Source organism: Dipodomys spectabilis, unplaced genomic scaffold, assembly GCF_019054845.1.
Source record: "Dipodomys spectabilis isolate Male_0828 unplaced genomic scaffold, ASM1905484v1 ptg000279l, whole genome shotgun sequence".
Classification (NCBI taxonomy): Eukaryota; Metazoa; Chordata; class Mammalia; order Rodentia; family Heteromyidae; genus Dipodomys; species Dipodomys spectabilis.
Window position 1 is genome coordinate 138145 of NW_024870956.1, and position 13235 is coordinate 151379.

Consider the following 13235-nt stretch of genomic DNA (forward strand, 5'->3'; position numbering starts at 1 on the left):
AATCCCAAATTAAAAAGACTTAACATAATGATTGACAAAAATATTGCAAATGTGAGCAATTGACTGAACAATATAATTTTTTCCAGTATTCACAGAATTATAGGGAAATAAGATCAATAGCATTGTTAGGAACAATAAGGTTTCTTTGTTACCAATAGGTACCCGATAATATAAGCCTGTATAAAGATTGCATCATTAACTACTTAAATTTAAAGGATATTACATGCTTTAGCAACACGTATACCCAAATTACAATACAGAGATTAACATGGCTCTTGCTCAAGAATGATATGAAAATTTGCGAAGTATTCCATATTTTTCATTCTTCAGATGCAAGAAATGAAAAACAGTTATTAAAAAGTTGATTACAAAATTACAAATGTAACAATAAATGTAATTAGTATAATTAAATGTTAGTTTGACATCAATGTTTAAAATCTTCACCTTAGAAAGGCCTTTACATAGCATAATCTTTACAAATCTTTTGAAATTAGACAACTTTGTCATTTTCTCCCAAAGAAATAAAATAGTATAAGGACGTATATATAAGTATAAGGAAAAAAAGGAATCTTAAACTGTTTCTATCTGGAATGCAATCTGAAAGGACACACTAAAGAACCTATATATTATAAAACAATATAGAATTCAGAGTATATCTAGGAAGAATAAAATAGATTATGGACGTTATACAAACATAGAATATAGAATATTTTATACTATACTATTTTCAGACAATGACCAGACATACTTTAGTTTCTGTACTACTCATTTCAACATATAAGTTAAATTATTTCTGATTAAAAAATCACCAACTCTGCAGAAATCATTATAGATGTATATAAAACTCTTGAATACATTTTGACATCAAAGGTAGGAAATTCACTTGGACGAATTCCACAGAATCCATGAATTTTTACAGTAAGATATTGCTGTTGCTGGGCGCCAGTGGCTCACTCCTATAATTCTAGTTACTCAGAAGGCTGAGATCTGAGGATCTCGGTTCAAAGCCAGCCCAAGCAGGAAAGTCCGTGAGACTCTTATCTCCATTAAACCACTAGGAAGCTGGAAGTGGAGCTGTGGTTCAAGTGGTAGAGCACTCTCCTTCAGCTGAAGATTGCAGGGATAGCACCCAGGCCTAGAGTTCAAGCCCCAGAACCAACCAAAAAAAGATTTATTTTATTTAGATTGTGAAAATATTTTGTGTGGACACAAAGGATGGTCTGGCAATTTTGAAATTTAAGAAACTTAACCAAACCATTAGGACTGAGGAGAACAATTTGTACAGCCTTCCACAACTTAAAAGAGGTAGTGATACATACTTATCCTTTGGCAACATCAAATGCAGTTTCTTCCAAGTTGTTCGTCAGGCCTGGATTGACATAAGGGTTCAACAAAGGGAGATCCAGATTATGCAAGTGGATCAAGAGGCCTTTAGTTTTGGCATTGGTAGCTACATCATGATGAAGTAAAAAAGAAGCTACTCTAGTATTATTCCAGATATATGCACTGTGCAGGGGTGTCCAGCCATCTACAGTTACTGCATGTTCCACTTGAGCAATCAACTCATGGACCATGTCTAACTGTCCACTGTAGGCTTCCCGATGAAGTGGGGTATATTCATCGTCATTCCTAGTATTCACATGAGTGGCCATTTAGGAAAATAGTCTCACACTGTAGTAAGCCGATTATTTTCAGCAGTCCAAAGAAGAAATTTGCTTGGACCCTTCTCCATGTTTTCTTCCAATTGATACCATTCCTCACTTTTTCATATTGTTCCTCATCTTCATTAGAATTGCTGAACCAGAGACTTTGAGTGCCAGTGTGAATGAGGTGTCAATGTATTTCCCTAATAGTTCATGTAGGTTGAACTGTTCAGAAATATCCAGTGAATTTTCTGTAACTGTTTTTTTTCACCATGATTTATTTTCTCTTTTTCCATTTTTATTACTCAAAATTATTCTAACAGGAGAGTAAGGAATTTAGGGAAAGCAGAGTAAAGATTCAAATGTACAGACTCAAAATGAGGACCATTGGTATCTTCATGTGCCGCTTATTCAAGGAATTAGAAAATATGAAATAATGACTCCTATATAAAAGGCAAATGACAGAGCAGGAAGTGAAATGAGGAAACCAAAAATATAAAAGCAAAATAAATTAGGATAATTATGTAGCAATCATATTATCTATGAGAACCATGAAAGAGAGAGAGGAAGAGAGAGAAAGATGTGCAATGACATAGCTACCCCAAAATCCATGCCTCTGATCAATTAATTGAGCAAACAAAATTTTATTTTTTTAAATAGATGGGAATAGAATTTATGTATTTACTTGAAATTAGTAAATACATTTTTAGTATCCTACATAAAGAGACACAGCTTTGACCAAATTACAGATAAGAATCTAAATCCTTGATAATTCTAGTAATAGGTCTGACTGAAATCAGTTGAATCGCACTTTTTCTGTGCAGTGAAGGAATAGGTCCAGGCTAGGAAAGCAGCTAGAAAAGGCAGGCCGATTGTATCTGTGACAAAACTTTGTGGAAAATGGCATTGAGGATTAACTGCTTGCACTGGAAGCATGATTCTGAACTATTGCTTGCTGATTTTGAACTATTGCTTTGATCATCATATTCTCTAAAAAGAAAAAGTGACACTAAATAGCAAAGGACTACTAATACATTTTGATTCTAATTAAGCACCTTCAATCATCAAAATCACATGAAGACAATAGACAGGCCTACTTTTTTAGATGAAAACAAGTGTCTAAAAAAAAGCAAGGAACTTAAGTAGTCATGCAAAGGACTTTGATTTTACTACTGCATTATACATGTTTTCTAATGTTGGGTAACAATAAATAATGGCTCTATTAAAAAGCTCTTAAAGCTCATACGTTCAATAGTGTGTTCTTTTACTCTATATCATGGTATTTTTTGTGTATAGCCTTAAGAAGAAATGTACATTACTAACTTGAATTTCTGACAGGACAATATCATCACTGTACATCTTGCTTTTATAATCTAAGTTTTAAATTATTGTCTGAATATGTTCATTAGATAAACATAAAAGAAAAAATAGAAGCCAAACTAAAGGCTCATGGCTTTAATCCTAGATAATCACAAAGATAAAATCTGAGGATTGAGGTTTGAAACCAGACCAAGAAAAAAAAGTCCAGGGGCTGAGAAGGTGGCTCAGTGGTAGAGCTGTTGCCGTGCATGCATGAGGCCCTGGGTTAGATTCCCTGGCATCACATAAGAAAAAAGAAAAAAAAAAGCCGGAAGTGGCGCTGTGGCTCAAGTTTTAGAGCACTAGCCTTGAGCTGAAGAGCTGAGGGACAGCACACTCCTGAGTTCAGTTTTCACGACCAGACCCCCCCAAACAAAAGAAAGAAAAGGAAAGTCCAGTAGATTCTGATTTGAAAGTAACTAGCAAAAGCTAGAAATGGAGTTGTGGTACAAGCAGTAAAATGTTGTCCTTGAGAAACTAAAACAAAAAAATAACAAATTCTGGGAGCCAGGCACTGAGTTCAAGCCCTAGTATTAGCATCAAAAATGGATTAATTAATTAGTTAATTAATTAAATATAAATAAATTATTTGGTCACATGTGGAGAGGCAGGTAAAATGTAACACCCGTGGTGACTGGATTATGTATTATTTTGTAATAAGGCAAGTTATCATGTGTCCTAATCACTAATATTTTTTTGAACTTTTTTGTACAATAAACCCTGAATTTAGCATTCATGTAATTGTGTGTGTACATGAGCGAACATGTGTGTATGTGTATATGTATGCGTGTGCTGTTGCAATGTTGCTTGCCAATGTGGACAGTTTGAGGCTGAAAAGAGCTAACTGCGTTGCAATGTTTTCTTTATCAGCGTTCTGTCATTTCATTTCAGTGGTACCATCCTTCTGTACCTTTTATTTGTCAAATAATATCATCATAATCAAACCATTTACAACATTAAATTAGATAAAAGAGACTGCTTTCAACTCTTATTACATGTTAGGTGAGAAGATACAGACATAATTAGTAGTAAGTTATTTCTGTAAGATGATTGTCAGTACAAAATATGAATTTGACCTCTTAAATTGTTTATATATTTAAGATACACTCATGAAGTGAGTTTGACTGACTTGACCAAAAAGTATTACTCTCTGGTTATTCCTGTGAAACACAAGGTGGATAAACTGTTTCCGGATTTCTGTTGAAAATAAGTTACTTAGTAAGATCATACCTATTCTCACTAAGAGATAATCAACCCCATATTACATTTGAATATCCCATCTTATTGACTGAAAATAAGTATTATGGGTATGCTTGTTAGATATTTCTTTCAAAAACAAACAAGCAAAAATCATGTGTCATCTCCAGATTGTGGATGTATTTGAAGTTGATTTGTATATGCAATGGGATCTTCACAAATGGCTCTTTTGTGGGATTAACTATTGCAACCTTAACTAATAAGGCTTTTAAATATCTTTTCCAATATAAATAACATCCCAGAGAGAGTCTTGCAATTTCTGAAAAGCCTTTGACTGTTTCTGTATTATTTCAGTTCATTGACTGTAGAGCTAAAGACATTTCTAAAATAAATATTGTTAAGATCTGAAAATGGAAGTATATAGGCTTTTTATGCATCATTTTATGAAAACCCAATTTTTATGAATGTAAATGAAATAGGATAAAAGAATGTAAGTGAATTTGGTAAGCTGATTGTTAGTATAACTTTGTTTTCTATTAACACAGTTCTTTGAATATTGATGATGCAGTTAAATTATTTCCTTTGTGTCTCTGTACTTTAGTTGGTTTTAGAATCTTTATACTTATAAGAGTGAATTGTAGTATAAATAAAGTTCTTTAAAATGATTAGGATTAATCTTGTGTTTTGTGTCCTACTCCCAAGAAAATAAGTAATTTTCAAGTGTTAATAGTTTATCATCATCATTATCATTATCATAAGACATTTTGAAAAAATGCAGTAGTATTGATGTCTTTTTAAACCAATTGTATTCACAAGTTAGCCTTTAATTCATACGTAAGTCTTGGTGTCTATGAGTTTTAACCTCTCATTCCTAACATTAATGATACGTCAGACTGCATTCTGGGGTATATGAAAAGTAAAATATTTATCTGGGTTCAAATGTGATTTTCATATCAGTCTTGCTTTAAGAACATTTTAAAGTAATATATTTCCCTCAAAATGTTGGGTATAAAAAGCAATCAAAATGCTTCTAATGGTAACCAACTTAGGTGAGCTACAATGTGGAAATGATTGGTCCATAAGATCTGCAGTCTATTTCCATCAGGAATTGGACAGGTCATTCTTTTAGTATTACTGTGTTAAACAGAGATGTGGTACGCAGGCAGTGCAGAGTTGAGTCACGGGATAGAATATGATTTCTACTATTTTGAGCGAGAAATCAAGAATGTTATGGTTTAGCAGTTCCTTTCAGCATGGAGGTATAAATTGATTATGATCATGGAGTTTTCATATTACAGTTACTTATTTTCTTTTCTTTTTTTTTTCTTTTTTTGGTCAGTCGTGGGTCTTGAACTCTGGGCTTGGGCACTGTTCCTGTGCTCTTCCACTCAAGGTGAGTGCTCTACCTCTTGAGCCACAATCCCACTTCCGGCTTACTAGTGGTTTATTAGAGATAAGAGTCCAAAGGAGGAGGCTACAATGCTTGATAAGAAATGTACTCACTATCTTGCCCATGTAATTATAACCCCTCTTTACAGTATTTTCACAATAAAAAAAAAAGAAAAAGAAAAAAAAAAGGAGTCTCATGTTCATTTCTGGGTGTGCTGGATTTGAACCATGATCCTCAGATCTCAGCCTCTTGAGTAGGTAGGATTTCAGACGTGAGCCACCAGCACCCACCTTAGTTACCTATTTCCTAACAAAGTTAAACTGAAATATTATTAGAGTGTGCACAACAAATTTGGGAAATTTTCTTAGAATTAGTAGTCTGAGTGCTGATATTTTAGTCATAAAATAGAATGAGGTTATTTGATATGGTGGGAATGGGCCTCAAGCTAACACTTACCATGTGTGCAATCTTGTACTAGTAATTCCAACTCAGAAGTCTTCAATATCATCATCTTAGAATTAAAAATAGAAGTAGTTCCACTTTATGGGATTATTGTGAGGACTAAATTAGATACCATAGGTAAAGTGCTTGGAAAAACAAGCAGTATTTAATACTTTCTACCTGTTATTTTATCATGTGATGAATTCTAATATTTTTACTATGATTTTTATATTGTGTCTATTTAGGATATGCAATGTACTGTATTAATATTCATTGCGTTGTTCACTTTTCTGTCATTATGAGAAAAACACCTGCAAAGAAAATATCTGAGGAGGAAATTATTATACTGATTCATGGTTTAAGAGCACAAAGTTTAAGAGCAGATATCCCCATTGTTTTTAATTATATTTTATTAAATAGTTGTACGAAGGAATTTCCATTCAGCAAATCAGTTTGTAAGTACAATGGATCTTTACATAACTTTCCCACACCCTTCCAAACCTCACCCCACTTTTTTTTTTTTTAGTTTCCTGCTATCTGCATTGAATATTATGCCTTAACTCTCTTCCTCCATAGCTCTCTTCATTCCTTCCCTTTGACTTCCCCTCACATCTTCCAAGTGATAGTTTTCTGGTATTCATTTTATAGGATTAAAAGTTCAATTTTATAAGAAATTACACCTTTTAACTTCTCTGCAAATAGCATGGTTTGGATAATACTGTTGTGTAAACTTGCATAAAGTTCTAGCTTCTAAATACACAAAAGAAGTGGGTCCTTTGTGTGTCTGGCTCTGACGTAGTTTACTTAACATATTTTTAGATCTATCCATTTCTTCGCAAATGATGTAACAGTCTTCATAATGGATGGGTGCAATCCAATTGTGTATATGTGCCAAACATTCTCCAACCATTCCTCCCCAAAGGACATCTGGGTTGTTTCCATAACATGGCTATGGTGAATAGTGCAACAGTGAACATATTTGTGAAAGTGATTTTACTGTAACCTTTTGGAAAAATTCATCACTATCTTTCTGGGAGCAATCGTCTAGCCAAGTTTACAGAATAAGCACATCACTCCCTTCATCTCTATCACAAAGTTTTGCAAGTCCTCAAAAACAAATTAACTCCTCCTAATGATCTCAATAAGGTAAAACCACACGGTGCCCATATTTTTTCAAAACATTTTTTCATAATTATTTAGTGAGAACCTGCTATGTACTTTACTAATGTGGGAATGAGGGAAATGACAATAAAGTAAGAAATATGTAATTTAATTACCTATTACCATATTTAAAATCTTTTTCAGCTCTAACTCATAGCCTCACTATTATTTTAATCTTTATTTGATTGCTTCATCTCTCCCCTAAATTATAACAGGTGATATAAATATAAAGGCAAAAAGTGTGGTTTGATTTTGACACTCATGTGTGAGGATGCACAATACGAGCAAATAAATGGATTGGAATTAATAATTATTATCCATTTTGTTAAAGTAAAGGTGGTTTCTCCAAACTGATTCTCGCAATACATATTCCATTCAATAAGAAACATGTGACAATTCCCTTATTAACTTTTGTTTCCATTTTATTTTATATCGAAGGATGATTTCATAAATCTACTATAGATGCAATAGTAGATGTTAAAATATTTCTATCTGTATGCATTGATATATACATACACACATATACAGGACATAATGATAATTTATAACTTCTTAACTGTACAATTTACTAAATTATTAAAAACATAGATGACTTATGCCTGGAATCCTGGTTACTTGGGAAGCTGAGATCTGGTGATCATAGTTTGAAGCCATCCTGGGAAAGAGCCTCTTTTCTCCAAACAACCAACAGAAAATCAGAATTGGAACTGTGGCTCAAAGTAGTAGAGTGGTAGCCTTGAGAGAAAAAATTCAGGGACATTACCCAGGCTCTTAGTCCAAGAACTACAATCTACCTAAAAAAGTCTATTTAATTTATCCCTGGGTAATCGAGTATTTCCATCACCCAAATGTAGATCCATGCTCATTTACAAGGTAACACTGTTATGTCTGGAGTACCACATAACATTATCACTTAAGTAGAAAACATTGCAACATGGGTTAATTCTATCTCTCTCATGGATTTTTCTCCACTCAAATACTCAAATGTTACAATTATTCCAATTATTTAAAGCCATAGCTTTTTTCTTTAATACCCATAATATTAGAGTTTGAATTGAGTGTCTTGTTTCTCCTAAATGGGTGTTCGTATCATTTTGTCATGCTCCCAGACAAAAATTATCCTGATTAATTTTCAGATAGAATCTGGATTCTTACTTGTGTATGATCCTGGGCTCAGTCCACTTGGTGTTATTTTTCCTGGAATTTAGAATAACAGTTGCCTGGAATTGTGTACAGATTGTTCTGCCAGTCTGGACTTTAACCACTATCCTCACAACAGTACACTCCCATATAGTCAGGATTTTCATAAGCTTATAATAGCTGATTTTTAAAATATCTGTGCATTTCCTGCAGGTTCTTGAATACTGAATTAATTTGTGTTTTTTTTGTTGTTGTTTTCTTTCATTTGAAAGCATGTGTTGAGTTGCTCCTCTCTTTTTTTTTTGTTTCTTCCACTCATGTTCTTACCTAAAGTGCTGAGAAACCAATTGTGCTTTCTCAAGATAGTGAAGGTGAACATTACTTAGTCCAAAGCAATTTCAGTAATATTTAAACACCTTCATATCTATGAATGGTGTACATATGCTAAGTGCTGAGAAGAGTCTTTTTATTTTCACAGTTGTCTTTGGCATACACAGACAGATCATGAATTATATGAAGATAATAAAACTACAGATGTTTGCCTGGAGGAGAAAAACCTATTATTAATTGTTTGACAGTGGATTCTTTCTCATGAAAGAAATATGCTGCTTTATGCAAGATTTCACAAAATCATATTGATAGGAAGAACCTAAACAATCATCTAACACTACAGAGTTGAGGGAGATGAATTGACCTCCTGAATAATTTACTTTTGGGTCAAATAAAAGCATAATGAGTTGTAGTAAATAGGTGCTTAGCTGAATTTGGCAGTTTGTGAACTAGTACAGGTAAATAAAGTACAGCAAGGTAAGAAATAAAGAACTCTGTATTGAAATACATATTTGTGTGTATGTGTGTGTATGCACACTTGTCATGTACACACACGCACATGTGCATGTGCTCATGCATGCATTCATCATTCCTGCGGCTGATAGTGCCTGAGCACTATCCCTAGGATTCTGTGACCAAGGATAGTGCTCTACCACTTGAGCCACTGCTGCACTTCTGGTTTTTTGGAGATAATTGCATGTATTTTCATGATTGGAAAGGCTTTGAACAGTGGTCTTCAGATCTCAGCCTCTCAAGTAGCTAGCTAAGCTGATTCAGCCTCTTAGTAGCTAGTTAAAATTCTGCCTGTCCTGTATGCTTCACTGCTCTTCTATTCTTTTCCTGCGATAATCACAAGCCTAAGTCATATATGTGTCTAATTTCTTTAAAAATACTGTTACTGCTCTGCACCAGAAGTTCCCATCCGTACTCTTAACTACTGAGGAGGCTTGAGAACAGAACCCAGTCCAAATTTTAGTGGCCTTCCTTCTCAATCTATAACTGGGTGCATTGGATCATTTCCACCATCCTGTACTATCCTAGAGACTAAGATTAAAGGACTGCAGGATCCAGGCCAGCCAAGGTAGGAAGCTAGACAAGATGATGTGCAATTCTGATGCTATTGATGATGAGAAGGCTCAAAGGACAGATAAGGTGCATGTTCTTGTGGAAAGGAAACCCCTATATTAAAATTAACCACTGATATGGTGCCATCCTAGCAAGAACAATATCCCAAGTGGAAATCCCCACAATTTATCACAATCAAAATAAGCATATACATTTACATCCAAAAACTTAGTACAATCTGTTCTTTGCTCTAATATCATCTTTATCTCATTATCATATAATGTGACAGAATAGTTTCTTCATTAAACTTATGATATATTTAAAAGACCTAGAAAATTCTTTTTCACTAATTAAGTGCAAACGAATGGTATATTGCCTCATTTCTTAAATATTTGACTACCACTGAAAATTCATATAATGTTTATTATAGTAATATATTCTGATTTATTACTTTTCTTTGTAAAAGTTTTTAAATTTTTTCTTCTCTGATGAAATTTAAGTATTTAAATATTATCATCGAAGTATATTCTTTGAATACTTGGGGCAGTTTCCTACAACGTTTTTAACCAATATCTTCTAAGAATTTTTAATAGGTGTATTATTTGGTTTATTTTTAATTTCTATTTAATTTTATTGTAAAGGTAATGTACAGAGGGCTTACAGTTACTTAAGTAAGGTAATGAGTACAATTCTTATGGAAGGAACATTGATACCCCCTCATCGATTTTTGTTGTACACTCAAACAACTTCTGATGCTGTTGCTGTTGCTATTGATCAATGGGTACTTTTGCTTCTTTGTTCATGTGGTTTTTATTATAAAAATTTATATACAGAGGGTTTACAGTTACTTAAGTCAACTAAGTGTGCACTTCATTTCATTTTCTAAATGTCAAATTTTGAAAATAATTACTTATTTTCTTTTGTTTCTTTAATGTAATTTTTTAAGAGTTGTAGGATTAGTTGATTTACTTTTGCGTGACTTTTACACATGTAAATTATTCAGACACATATATTTTGCTTTTAAAATATTTAATATGTGAATATTTAAAATTGTTTTCCTATTTTTATATGGTTGTTGAATTTAAATAAATCTATGTTCTTATAGTTATAAACACATTGTTCCAGGTAACAAATAGTTACTGTATTTTCAAGAAGCACATACTTTATTAAGAAAGGCTTCATTACCTGGTCACTCTTTTGTAAATATTTGTACTTGAATTAAAAATGTTTGAACTGGGCATGGTGATTTGTGGCTTCCATTTTCTAGCTATGGTAGGAACTGCAAAAAGGGTTTGTAATTCGGGAAAGCCTGAGAAACTAAGAGACCTTTTTATAAAAATATCCAGAGTAAAAGGATTAGCGATATATCCATCCATAGCGGGATATAGAGTGCCTGGATATAATATTCTAAATCTTGAGTTAAAACACCAGTAACATCAATCTTTTGTCAAAAGGATATATGTTTCACAATGTTTATTATTTAAAACTTGTTTGCAAAATTCTCATGTCTTCTATTTCTTAATTTTCAATTTACTTAATCCATCTGAATCCAAGTATATTGTGATTATTTTATTTCTACTAAACTTTTAAATAGTATAAGCAATATTATGATTTCATATATTAACCTACTTTTACTATTTGTGATAATTTCCTGTATTTAATATGATAATATCAATATTCCAAATGTGTGTATGTAGTGTGTATGTGTGTGTGTTTATGTGGTATTTTTGTGTATGTGCTTTCTGTGTACTTTGTAATGCTTGGGAGATCATACCATTGTTTCACATATGCTAGGCCAATGTTTTACCACTGAACTATATCGTATAGTTATAATGCACAAAGTTTTTTAATTATGACTTTTAAATTTTCATTGCTAGTATGTTTTTTCAAAATTATGTATAATAAAATGTGTACTATATTATATTCACGTTAGCAATTTTTAATGTTATTTTATTGTTATTTAGAATATTTCCACTGCCTTTCCTTTTCGATACTCTTGTGTTTGTTATTGATAAAGGTTTTACTTTGCTTATTTTCTCTCTTCATTGTATTTGCCTTCAGAGTTTACCTATTCTTTCTCTTATTTATTAGGAAATTAATTATCATATTCCTATTACAATTTCATTACATTATAAGAGGTCTAAAGAATGTTTTACTTTCTATTTTATTTTTCCCACCTTCTCTGATTCTCAGTACACACTATTATGTGTATTCAAAAGAACCTTGATTTAGGTCACTTTGAATATTTTCCTCCTTCTTTTCTCTGAAGTCTTTTTGATTTTTGAAACACAATACCAATGACATACAGCTCCTATGTGGCCCATCATTCTTTCCCCTCTCACTCCCCTATGTCTTACAGCTCAAGTCTTTATCATTCAGATTATTTAGGCTATAGTCTTATCTAAATCTGAATTCATTCCTAAATTAGTTTTAGTTGCTTGAAGCATTGCCTAAAGACATTTTTCTATATATAATATCTGGGATCTTGTGTTTCACAAGCTACACAATATGAGTGACTATCAAACATCTAGATATCTCTGTAGAATATTGGTCCACCTGCTCAATAAACTCATATGTAAATTCAAAGAATACAGGTCAGTCAGAACAATCTTGTAAAATGGTGTAGCTTGAGCCCTCATATAAGATTTGAATCTTATTACCATGTTCAGTAGTGAAGACAACATATCTCTACTATAAGAACAGACACATAGAAAAGTGTAACAGATTTATTAGAAATAAATTCTTAGTTTTATGGTCAATATATTTTGAAAAGGATGCCATGACTTTATGAAATAAAAATAGAATCTTAAATAGGTTTATTGGCACTATTGCCTCCATAGATTTAAAGAATGATTTTAGACTACTACATCAAACCTTATACAAAAATTTAAAATAAAAAGTGGTTATCAAACTAAATGTGAGATGTAAAAACCTATAAACATTCATGACATTAAATCAGTAAAGGTTTCTAAAAATTTGACACGGAAAGTATTAGTTGCTAAAGAAAAGCAATAATAAACTGGTTAATATCAACTGATAACCTTTCATAATTCTATGAAATAAGTGAAAACATATCCAACAGATAGAGGACACGTATTTTTCAATGCTACAATGTTAATACTACAATGGTCCTGAGTCTTAAGTACTTTTACACCTTCTAACACTATATAAGTTTTTCCCTGCAGGATAGCTTTTAAAAAACATATGTAAGTTAATAGTAAATAGGAGGAGCACATGAATTAAGCTCCTCATTAGGATCTAAGAACAAATATAAAAAACTCACTAGTATGATCATCATATAAAAAATGACAAAAATATAGTAATGCATTTGTGGAGAAATTGATATACTCCACATATCAGAATGATTTGTATAATACTGCAATCATTTTAAGCAGCAAATTTTCGAGTCTTCAAAAGGTGAAAGAGAATTGGATGATCCAGCCATCACACTTCTATGTATGTATTAAAGAGAAGTAAAATCACTTGTTTGGACTGGGAATGTAGTTCAT

At 32.5% G+C, this 13235-nt stretch overlaps 1 pseudogene; it reads left to right on the forward strand.

Moving 5' to 3' along the window:
* Window positions 1-223: 223 nt before the first annotated feature.
* Window positions 224-320, forward strand: LOC122126488 (annotated as a pseudogene).
* The last annotated feature ends 12915 nt before the right edge of the window (window positions 321-13235 follow it).